General features: G+C 32.6%; 1 long non-coding RNA gene across 1 annotated transcript in view; it reads right to left on the bottom strand.

Moving 5' to 3' along the window:
* LOC125617002 overlaps window positions 1-11,932 on the bottom strand; it is a 17,107-nt gene extending 5,175 nt beyond the window's left edge. The window contains exon 1 of the long non-coding RNA XR_007347869.1: window positions 11,919-11,932. This is a non-coding gene — a long non-coding RNA (uncharacterized LOC125617002). The remainder of the gene's footprint in view (window positions 1-11,918) is intronic.
* Window positions 11,933-12,811: the final 879 nt, after the last annotated feature.

The raw sequence follows: 12,811 nt of genomic DNA, 5'->3' as shown, positions 1-12,811 counted from the left end.
GTCCCTTTTCAGCCTGAAGAAGCCAGAAAGATCTTCTTCGCCCCCCTTCCTTAGAGCAGTAAGGAGTTCCCAAATTAGAGGGGGGAATGAAGCCAGATTTAAAGTTAGGTAGTCAGTGTAGTTAGATTTGCTGAGTGAAATCTAAAATGGAGGCCATGCTGGCAATAATTCCGGAAACTCAGGACAACTCATGGAATGTTAATGAAGTCCCAAAAAGGCCCTAGGCCAAAGTCCACCTCAAAGAAATGTTAATGAACAGCCCCCAGCAAAAAGGTGCTGACTCAGAAGTCCTTCCTGACCAGATTACTTCTTTGGCCCACCTGTGTCCCACCCCTTGGGCCTTCCCACCTACATTCCATCACTGAAAGAACTATAAAAAGGGGAGACAACATCCCTTCCAAGGATTCCACCTCTTGGGTCCCCTTCCTCCTCCGGGAGAAGTCTTTTCTGCTGTCCTTTAATAAACTTCTAATTTCTACTCTGACCTTGCCTTGGTGTGCTTCTCTGGTGTTATTCTTCAACATTGGGGAAGCAAGAACTCGTCACCGGTCAACAGCGATAACACTAGTATGATATAAAATTAGTACTAAAGGCCACAGGGCAACTATTATGGCACTTTTATATATTCAAGGATGGATATCATATTAGTATTAGAGAGAAAATGGCCGTTATACTAATTTTATATACTCTAGAATGGATATCATATTAGTATCATAGCCATGAGGCAGATTATATTTAGATGCCACATTATGGATATAATATTAATTCCAAAGGCCACATACAGTTATTTTATCAGTTTTAAATACTATTACATGAACAATTAATTTTAAAGGTCACAGGGTAGCTATTATATCTGATTTCAATGTTTTAGTATGAATATCATATCAGCATTAAAATCCATAGGGCTTTTACCATATTAGTTTTAGATGTTAGTCTATGAATGTCATATAAGGATTAAAGGCCACAAGAAGCAATTATATTATTTTTAGATGCTACACTATGGATATTATATTAATATGGAAGGGCACAGGACAGCTATTATATTTGCTTTAGAAGTCACAGTATGGACATAATATTAATATTGAATGCCAAGATCAGCTATTATACAGCATTAGAGGACACACTATGAATGTTACATTAACAGTCACATAACATATAGTATGGATATCATTATAGTATTAACATTAGTTTTCCATGCTTTAATTTTGATATTACATTATTATTAAAGGCCATAAGGCAGGTGTTATATTAATTTAAATGTTATAGTATGCATCTTACATTAATAATAAAGGTCACAGGGCAGATATTAGATTATTTTAGATACTATAATATGATTATTACATTAGCATTAAAGGCCAGAGGGCAGCCATTATACTAGTATTTTTTTTAAAGAGAGAGTGAGAGGGAGAGAGAGAGAGAATTTTTTAATATTTATTTTTTAGTATTTGGCGGACACAACATCTTTGTTTGTATGTGGTGCCGAGGATCGAACCCAGGCCGCACGCATGCCAGGCGAGCGCGCTACCGCTTGAGCCACATCCCCAGCCCTATACTAGTATTTGATTGTATGCTATGGGTATCATAATAGTATTAAAGGCCACGGGACATATATTACATTAGTTTAAGATGTAATAGTACAAATATTACATTAAGTTAACAGGGCACACTTTTGTTATTTTTAGATGCTAAAGTTTGAATATTACATTAATATTAAAGACAACACGACACCTATTATTTTAGTTTAAGATGATATTGTGGATGTTACATTAGTATTAAAGAGCACAGTGCCATTACTATATTAGTTTGAGATGCTATAGTATGGACATCATTTTACTACAAGAGGCTACAGGGCAGCTCATATTAGTTTTGGATATTTCATGAATACTATATTAATATTAAAGTCCATAAGGCAGTTGTTATATTAATTTTAGATGATACATTATGGATATCATGATAGTATAAGAGCCAGAGCAGCTATTTTATTAATAGTAGATGTTATAATATAAATACTATCTCTATATTAAAAGCCACAGAGGAGTTATTATGTTTATCTGTCTGGGTATTATAGTAATATCACAGGACACACAGCAATGAATGTATTAATTTTAGATGTTATACTAAGGATATTTTGTTACTTTTAAAGACCACAGAGCAGATATTCTGAGTATGGATATTACATTTCATTAAGGCAACAGGACAGTTATTATATCAGTTTTATATGTTATATTATAAATTTCATAATAACATTAAGAACAACAAGTCAGCTATTTTGTCAGTTTAACATGCTATATTATGGACATTATATTAGTATAAAAGCAAAGGACAGATATTGTATTAATATTATGTATAGTAAGATAGATATCCCATTAACATTAATGGCCACCAGCATGTATTCTCATAGTTTTTAATACTATAGTGTAGATATCAGTATTAAAGGCCATATGGTAGCTATTATATTTGTAGTAGATGCTACAATATGGGTATCACATAAGGCCATAGGATATAAATTAGCTAATATGCTATCGTATGAATAGTTCATTTATATTAAACCACAGGCAGCTATATATATTAGTTTTAGATTCTATAACATAGATAATTTATTAATATTAAACACCAAAGGCAGCTACTTCATTTGTTTTACATGCTATAGTATGAACATCACATTATTATTAAAGACTACAGAGAAGCTATTATGTTACAGTTAGGTATAGTATGGACATCATATTAATATGAAAGATACTAGAGCACATATTTTACTAATTTTATTACTTTTAGATGCTATGGTATGGATATTATTAGTATTAAAGGCCACATGAACCTTTTATACTAACTTCTGATGCTAAATATGAACACTACATTAATATTAAAAACAGAGGGCAGCTAATATATTAGTATCAGATGCCACAGGATGAATGTTAACATCAACTAAAGACCAAAGTACAGCTAGTATTTAGTTTTAGATGCTATAGTAGGATATCACAGTAATATTAAAGGCCACAGGATAGCTATTATATTATCTTTAGATGCTAGAGAATGAATATCATAATATTAAAGGCCACATGATAGCAATTGTATTAATTTTAGAATATATAATATGGATAATATATTAATTTTAATCAGCACAGGGCAGCCATTATGATAGTTTTGAATGCTATAGTACAAATATTAATATCAAAGGGCATAGGGTAGATAGTTTATTAGTTTTAGAACAATAATATGGATGCTGCAGTAATATTAAGTGGCAGTGTAGCTATTAAGTAAGTTTTAGAAGGTATACTATGAACATAATAATAGTATTAAAGGCTACATAAAATAGTATTAAAGGCTATATAAAGAATATATACTTTATTAGTGATATATTCTCCACTATGAATATCACATTAGCATTTAACAACACTATGTAGTTATTTTATTATTTTCAGTTGCTACAGTATGGGACACTATATTAGTATTAAAAGCCACAGGACAGCTCTTGTATCAGTTTTAGATGCTATATATGGATATCACATTAGAAATAAAAGCCACAAAGCCAGGTGAGCTCAAAGCCAGCTTCAGCAAAAGTGTGGTGCTAAGCAACTCAGTTAGACCCTGTCTCTAAATAAAACAAAAATAGGGCTGGGGATGTGGCTCAGTGGTGGAGTGCCCCTGAGTTCAATCCCTAGTACCCTCCCCAAAAAAATTTAACACAGGGCAAATATTATGTCAATATTAAATGCAATACAATGGTCATCATATTAATACAAAAGGCCACAGAGCAGCTTTGATATCCATTTTCAATACTATAGTATAGACATAATAATAGTATTAAACACCACAGTGCAGCTATTCTAATATTTTTTAATGCTCTACTATGGATATCATATTAACTATAAAGGCCACAGTGCATATATTATATCAGTTTGAGACACTGATTTATAGGTATAATATTAATATCAAAGGCCACAGAGCAGCTATCATATTAATTTTAGATACTGCAACAAAAATGTCATATTAGTATTAAAGCCACAGGAAAGCTACTGTATCAGTTTTTGATGCTCTAATGTGAATATTATATCAGTATTAAAGACCAGATGACAGCTATTATACCACTTTTAGATGCAACTGAGTGGATATTACATTAGTATAAAAATCTACAGGGCTATTACATTATATTTAGATGCTATAGTATGAAAATAATATAATAATTAATGGTCACAAGACAGCAATTATATTAGTTTACATGCTATAATATGGATATCATAACAATACAAAGGTAAGAGGGCTGCTTTTATATGAATAACAGATGTTATAATACAGATAACATATTAGTATTAAAGGCCACAGGGCAGGTATTATATTCATTTTAAGTGCTATAATGTGGATATTATATAATATTAAAAGATCACAGGGAAATTATTATTTCAATGTTAGGGGTCAACATATTGATATTTCATTAATATTAAAGGCCATAGGGTAGCTATTATATTAGCCTTAAATGCCATAGTACGTATACCATATTAATATGAAAGGCCACAGAGGACCTATAATATTCCATTAACAGAACACAGTATAGATATAATATTAATATCAAATGAAGAGGGCTACTCTTTCAATACTTTGAGATGCTGTAGTATACATAGTATATTAATAATAAAGCCCCAAGTTGTTATTATATTAGTTTTATAAGCTATACTATGAGTGCCCTATTAGTATTGTTATTATATTAGTTTAAATAATATAATTTAGATATAAGATTACTATTAAATGCTATTATACTAACTTTAGATGATATTATATGGCTATCATAATAGTGCTAAAGGCCACAGGGTAGCTATTTTATAAGGTTAGATGCTATAGTATAGATGTTTTATTTAAGACTACTAAGGGGGTGCTGGGGTGTTCAGTGGTAGAGCACTTTCCTAACATGTGTGAAGCACTGGGTTCAATCCTCAGTACCACATAAAAATAAATAAATAAAATAGAGGTATTGTGTCCATCTACAACACACACACACACACACACATATTTAAGTTGAAAGAGAGCAACCATGCACACACAGAAGAGGAGACCAACTATGCTGCCCCCCCCCCATCTACCAATGTGGCTCTTCCAAGCCCACTTCCAACTAGAGACAACAGCCAGGACTAGAAGACTATGACCAAGGTTTCTGTAGACCTGGTTACACCAGAGGTATCCCTGCTAGCCAAATTCTCTTGATTCCCTCCTTTCACTCTTCCTATGATCTAATACCTCCATATTCTCACCTCCTCCCTTATAAACCCCACATCCTACACACACACCCTTGTCCACCATTAGAGACTATAGACTCATATGCAAACCTACTATTTATAGTGTGATTACTGATTAAACACATCATTTCTGTTTATTGTGACAAAACTGTAACTGTCTAAATAGTAGTTATTTGGTTTAAGGTTGCATATTGTTTGCATTGGATGATGTAAATATTGATCTTCCCCTTAAAGGTGAGGTGTCTAACTTGTAGGGACACAACAAGATTATAGGGTAGAAACTGTAATATCTCCGAACCACAATGCTAGAGAGGCAGAAACATGAATAACATGAAAATACAAGGGAAGAAATTGTCCCAAACAAACCAAGATGCTACAATAATAGAATTGATTGACAGCACAGTAGATGAAATTTCAGAGAAGGAGTTCAGAATGTACATATTTAAAATGATCTGTGAAACACAGAACAATATAAGAGAGTAATTATAAGCAACAATTGATCACTCCAACAAAGAGATAAGAGAGCAAATACAGGTAGCAAAAGATTACCTCAAAAAAGAAATAGAGACTCTGAAAAAAACCTAACAGAAATCCCTGAAATGAAGGAAATAAATAATAAATTCAATAGAAAGCATCAGCAACAGACTAGATCACTTGGAAGACAGAACCTCAGGCAATGAAGACAAAATATATAATCTTAAAAATAAAGTTGAACACATAATGAATATGGTAAGAAACCATGAAGAGAACATCCAAGAACTATGGAGTAAAATAAAAAGACCAAATCTAAGAATTATCAGGATAGAGGAAGGCCCAGAGATACAAACCAAAAGAATGCACAATCTCCTCAATGAAATAATATCAGAAAAGTTACCAAACATGAAGAATGAATTGGAAAATCAAATATAAGAGGCTTACAGGACACCAAGTGTACAAAACTACAACAGATCCACACCAAGGCACAGTATAATGAAAATGCCTAGCATATAGAATGAGGATAGAATTTTAGAAGCAACAATATAAAAGTCTCAGAATATTTATAGGAGGAAACCAATTCAAATCTCAGCATATTTTTGCAACCCAGATCCTCAAAGCTAGGAGGTCCTGGAACCACATATATCAAGCTCTAAAAGATAATAGATGCTGACCAAGAATCTTACATCCTGCATAACTAAGCTTCCGATTTAATGGTGAAATAAAAACTTTCCATGATTAACAAAAGTTATAAGAATTTACAATGAAAAATCTGGCACTACAATATTTTGGCAAAATATTCCAGGAGGAAGAAATGAAAAACAACAAAGAAAATCAGCAAATGGAGGAGCTACACTAAAGGAAAAGTCAATCAAAGGAGAAACCAAGTCAAGATAAAAACCAAAATAAGCCAAAATAATCAGGAATGCAAACCATATTTCATAATAACCCTGAATGTTGATGGCCTAAATTCATCAATTAAAAGACAAACTGGCAGACTGGATTTTTTAAAAAGACCCAACAATATGCTATCTTCAAGACACTCATCTCATAGGAAAAGATACCCACAGACTGAAGGTAAAGGGATGGAAAAAAAAACATATAACTCACATGGACCACATAAACAAGCAGGGGTTTCCACCCTCATATCTTCAAACCAAACTTAGTCAGAAGGGATATAGAAGGTCATTTCATACTACTTAATGGAATCATACATCATTAAGACATAACAATTGTAAATATCTATGCCCCAAACAATGGAGCATCCACTATATCAAACAAACCCTTCTCAATTTCAAGAATCAAACAGACCACAACACAAAATTGCTGGGTGAATTTAACATACCTCTCTCACCACTAGACAGATCTTCCAAACAAAAATTAAACAATGAAACAACAGAACTCAATAGTACAACCAATAATTTAGACTTAACACATATACAGTATATCTTCTTCATCAATAAGCAAATACACTTTTTTCTCAGCAGCACATGGATCTTTCTCTAAAATAGACCATATATTATGCCACAAAGCAAGTCTTATAAATACAAACAAACAGAGATAATACCCTGCATTCTATCAGACCATAATGGAATAAAATTACAAATCAATGAGGGCTGGGGTTGTGGCCCAGTGGTAGAGTGCTCACCTAGCATGTGGGAGGCCCTGGGTTTGATCCTCAGAACCACACAAAAATAAATAAATAAAATAAAGATATTGTGCCCAATTACAATTAAAAAATAAATATTAAAAATACAAATTAATGATAAAATTAAAAATAAAACTACTACAACACCTAGACACTAAACAATATGCTATTGAATGACACATGAATAACAGAAGACATCAAGGAGGAGATAAAAAATATTCTTAGAGGTAAATAAGTACTCCAAAACAACATATCAAAATCTCTGGGACACTATGAAGGCTGTGTTAAGAGGAAAGTTCATTGCATTGAGCTCACTCATTAAAAGAATAAAAAGTCAACAAATAAATGACCTAACATTACATCTCAAAACCCTAGAAAAAGAAGAAGAAATCATACCAAAATTAGAAGAAGACAGGAAATAATTAAAATCAGATCTGAAATCAATGAAATTGAAATTAAATAAACAATTGAAAAAATTGACAAAACAAAAAAAAACAAAAAGCTGGTTTTTTTAAAGAGAGAGAGGGAGAGAGAGAGAGAGAGAGAGAGAGAGAGAGAGAGAGAATTTTTTAATATTTATTTTTCAGTTCTCGGCGGACACAACATCTTTGTTTGTATGTGGTGCTGAGGATCGAACCCTGGATGCACGCATGCCAGGTGAACGCGCTACCGCTTGAGCCACATCCCCAGCCCCAAAAAGCTGGTTCTTTCAAAAAATAAATAAAATTGATAAACCTTAGCCACCCTAATGGAAAGAAGGAGAGAGAAAACTCAAATTACCAAAATTCGTGTTGAAAAGGAAATGTCACAACAGACACTACTGAAATACAGAAGATAATTAGAAACTATTTTGAAAATTTATACTCCAGTAAAATAAAAAATTCTGAAGATATTGACAAATTTCTAGAGGCAATATGATCTACCCAAACTGAATCAGTAGGATATACACATTTAAACAGATCAATTTCAAGCAAGGAAATAAAAGATGCCTCAAAAGCTTACCAATAAAGAAAAACATGGGATCAGACAGATTCTCAGCCAAGTTCTACAAGACTTTCAAATTAATATTAATACTCCTCATATTATCCCATGAAATAGAAAATGAGGGAACCCTACCAAACTCATTCTATGAGGGTAGTATCACCCTGATTCCAAAACCAGACAAAGGCACATCAAGGAAAGAACAATATCCCTGATGAATATTGATGTAAAAATTCTCATTAAAATTCTAGCAAATCACATACAAAAACATATTTAAAAGATAGTGCACCACAATCGAGTGGGATTTATCCTAGGGTGCAAGTTGGTTCAATGTATGGAAATTAACATACATAATCTATCCCATCAAAAGACTTAAAGGCAAGAATCATATAATCATCTCAATAGATGCTAAGAAAACATTTGACAAAATACAGCATTTCTTCATGTTCAAAACACTAGACACACTAGGATTAGTGGGAACATATTGCAATATTGGGCAGGGTGAGGTTCAATTTTATTTTGCTAAATATGGATTTCCAGCTTTGCCAGCACCATTTGTTGAATAGTCTATCTTTTCTCCCGTGAATGTTTTTGGCACCTTTGTATAGTAGGAGATTACTGTATTTGGTGTGGGTTTGTCTCTGTGTCTTCTCCTCTGTACCATTGGTGTACGTGTCTATTTTGGTGCCAATACCATGCTGTTTTTGTTACTATTGCTCTGTAGTATAGTTTAAGATCTGGTATTGTGATACCTCCTGCTTCACGTTTTTTGCTAAAATTGCTTTGTCTATTCTGAGTCTCTTATTTTTTCAAATGAACTTCATGATTACTTTTTCTATTTCTATGAAGAATGTCATTGGGATTTTAATAGAAATTGCATTAAATCTGTATAATGCTTTTGGTAGTATGCCCATTTTGACTATATTAATTCTGTTATATTAGTTCAGGAGGTTATAGTATGGATTTTGCCTAATTATTCAAGGTCACAGGGCCAATATATCAGTTTTACTGTATTAGTATTGTAGCCACAGGGCACCTATTAGGTTTGATTCTACAAAATGAATGATATATTAGCATTAAAGGACAACTATTATATTAGTTTTAGATAATAACATTTGAATATTAAATAATTTTAAAGTTTTCAGGATAGCTATGTATTAATTTAGATGCAAAAAATATGGATATTCTATTAGTTATGAAGGCCACAGAGAAGCTATTACATCAGTTTTAGATGATATAGTATGAATATTGTATAAGTATTAAAAGGCCACAGGTCAGCTATTATTTTAGTTTTAGAGGCCACAGTATTGATATTATATTAATATTAAAGGTCACAGGGCACTCATTATATTAATTTTTGACATTATATTAGTATCAAGGCCATATGGCAGTTTTTCTTTTAGTTTTACATGCTATAGTACTGATATCATATTAGCATTAAGGTCCACAAGGCAGCCATGATATTAGTTTTACATGCTACAATATGGGTATTATGTTAGTATTAAAGGCCAAAGGGCAGCTCTTTTATCACTCTAAGATGATAGAATATGGATATTATTACATTAGTATTCAAGGGTATAGGACCACTCTTACATTGTTTTTAGATGATAGAGTACAGATAACATTTTAGAATAGAGTCCATAGGGAAGTTATTCTATTATTTTGGATGCTATTTTATGGATAACATGAGTATTAAAGGCCCCAGAGAGCAGTTATATTAGTTTTACAGACTGTAATATTATTATTTCTTGGTACCAGGGATTGAATCCAGGGTTGCTTTAACCACTGAGCCCTTTTTATTTTTGTATTTTTAAAAAATGTTTTTATAGCTGTAGATGGAAAGAAGCCTTTATTTTACTTGTATATTTTTAATGTGTTGCTAAGGATAGAACCCAGTGCCTCACACATGTTATGCAAGGGCTCTGCTACTGAGCTCCAGCTCCAGCACACCCCTTTTTTTGAGACAGGGTCTTGCTAAGTTGCTTAGAGCTTCTATAAGTCACTGAGGCTGGCTTCAAACCTGTGACCCTATGTTTCAGCATCTCAAATTGTTATGATTATGGTGTGCACCACCATGCCCAGCTTATAAACTATATTATGAATATCATACTAGTACTAAATGCTGCTATATACCTTTAGATGCTACATTATAGACATCATAATAGTACCTGAGATGCATTTCCAGCTATTATACTAGTATTATATGCTATAATATAGATATTGAATTAATATTAAAATCTACAGGAGAGTAATTATATTAGTTTTAGAGTCCATAGGGTGAATATAATATTACTATTAAACCAAGGTAGCTATTGCAATAGTTTTAGATGCTAATTTTTGGATATTAGTATTAAAAGGTCACAAAGCAGCTATTATCTTGGTTTTAGAGGCCACACTTTTTAAAAATTCTTTAATTGTTAATGGCCTTTATTTTATTTATTTATATGTGGTGATGAGAATCAAACCCAGTGCCTCACACATGCTAAACAAGTGCTCTGCCACTAGCCATATCCCCATCCCCTAAAGGCCACACTATTTATAGAACATTAATATTAATGGACATATGGCAGCTATATATTAGTTTTAAATGCTATTTTATGATACTATATTAGTATTAAAGGCACAGGGCAACCATTTTGTCAGTTTTAGTATGGATATTATATTAGAATTAAAGCAGACAGGGCAGTTATGGTATTCATTTTTGATGTTATAATATAAATAGTATTTAATTATTAAAATCCACATGGTACTTATTAGAGTTTGATGCCATAGTATGCATATTATATTAGTATTGAAGGCCACAAGGCTGATATTATATTAGTTTTGATGCTATACTATGTGTATCTTAAGAATAATAAAGGCCACAGGGAAGTTATTATGTCACTTTTAAATTCTACAATATGAATGTCACATTAGTATTTAATGCCACAGGGAAGCTACTGTATTAATTTTAGATTCTATACAAAGGATCTATTATAAGTATGAAAAGACCACAAAACAGACATTATATTAATTTTAGATGGTATAATATGGATGTCATATTAGTACAAAAGGCCACAGGGCAGCTATTTTATTAGTTTTAGGTGCCATAAAATGGATAGTGTATTAAAGGCCACAAGGGAGCTATTATATTAGTTTTAGGATATAGTTTTAACATTAAATTCCACATTTCAGCTACTTTATCAGTTTTAGATGCTATACTATAGATATCATATTAATTATAAAGGTCACAGCTCCACTGTTGTATTGGTTTTTAATGCCCAAATATGAATGTCCTATTAATATTAAAAGGCCACAAAGAAACTGTTATTTCAATTTTAAGGCCACATTATTGATATTATATTAATTCTAAAGACCACAGGGCAGCTATCATAATAGTTTTTAGCTGCTAAATTATGTATCTTAGAGTAGTATAGTCAGTTTTGGAAACTGTAATATTAATCTAATACTCATATTAAAGGCCACACTGAAGTTATTAAATTAATTTTAGATACTATACAATGAATACTACATTAGCATGAAAGGCCTAAGTGCCACAATTATATTATTTCTAGATACTACATTATTGTTTAGTCAATATTTGCCACTGTGTCTAAAAATCCTGATAAGAATAATTTAAGAGAATGAAAATTTTATTTGGCACTCACAGTTTCCAAGGTCTCTGTTTACCAATTCCAAGGTGGATTCATGGCTCCTGGCTTGAAATAAGACAGAACATAATTACCCAACCCAAGAGTATGGAGAAGAAAAGTGGCTCAGGACATGGCAAACAGGAAGCAGAGAGAGACCAGAGACAAAATATATTCTAAAAGGAAACCCCCAGTGACCCATCTCCTCCAGCCAAACCCCATCTACTCACATATGCCATCAAATTTTTCCTTAATCAGTGAATTAACACACTAATTAGCTAAAGCTCCATAACCCCATCATTTCACAACTTTCTTGCATTTTCCCACACTTGAGCTTTTATATCTAAACCATAATATTCTGACCCTGGCTCCCAAAGCTCATGCCCATCTCATCCAAGAGTCCATATAGTCTTAACAGCATTACTCAAAAGTCCAAGTCCAAAGTCTCTTCTGAGATTCAAGGCAAACTCTCAGCATAAGCCCCCATAAAAAAATCAAAAGCAAGTTACATACATCCAATATATAATGGCACAGGGGCATATAAAGAAGGGATGGTATAAGTAGACAGATGAACGAGGATGGTGAGAACATGAGGTTAAGAGAATAGTTATATAAATGAAATGTACTGACTCTACTGACTCCCCACATGATTTCTTTGCCAAAAAAGCAATCTGCTGGGCTGGGGTTGTGGCTCAATGGTTGAGCACTTGCCTCACATGCAAGGCACTGGGTTTGATCCTCAGCACCACATACAAAATAAATAAAATAAAGATATTGTGTCCATCTACAACTAAAAAAATATATATATATATATATATATATATATATATATATTTTTTTTTTTTTTTTTT

Source organism: Marmota marmota, unplaced genomic scaffold (assembly GCF_001458135.2).
Source record: "Marmota marmota marmota unplaced genomic scaffold, marMar, whole genome shotgun sequence".
Taxonomy (NCBI): Eukaryota; Metazoa; Chordata; class Mammalia; order Rodentia; family Sciuridae; genus Marmota; species Marmota marmota.
Note: the sequence above shows the minus strand (reverse complement) of the source record. Positions and strands in the feature narration are given on the sequence as shown.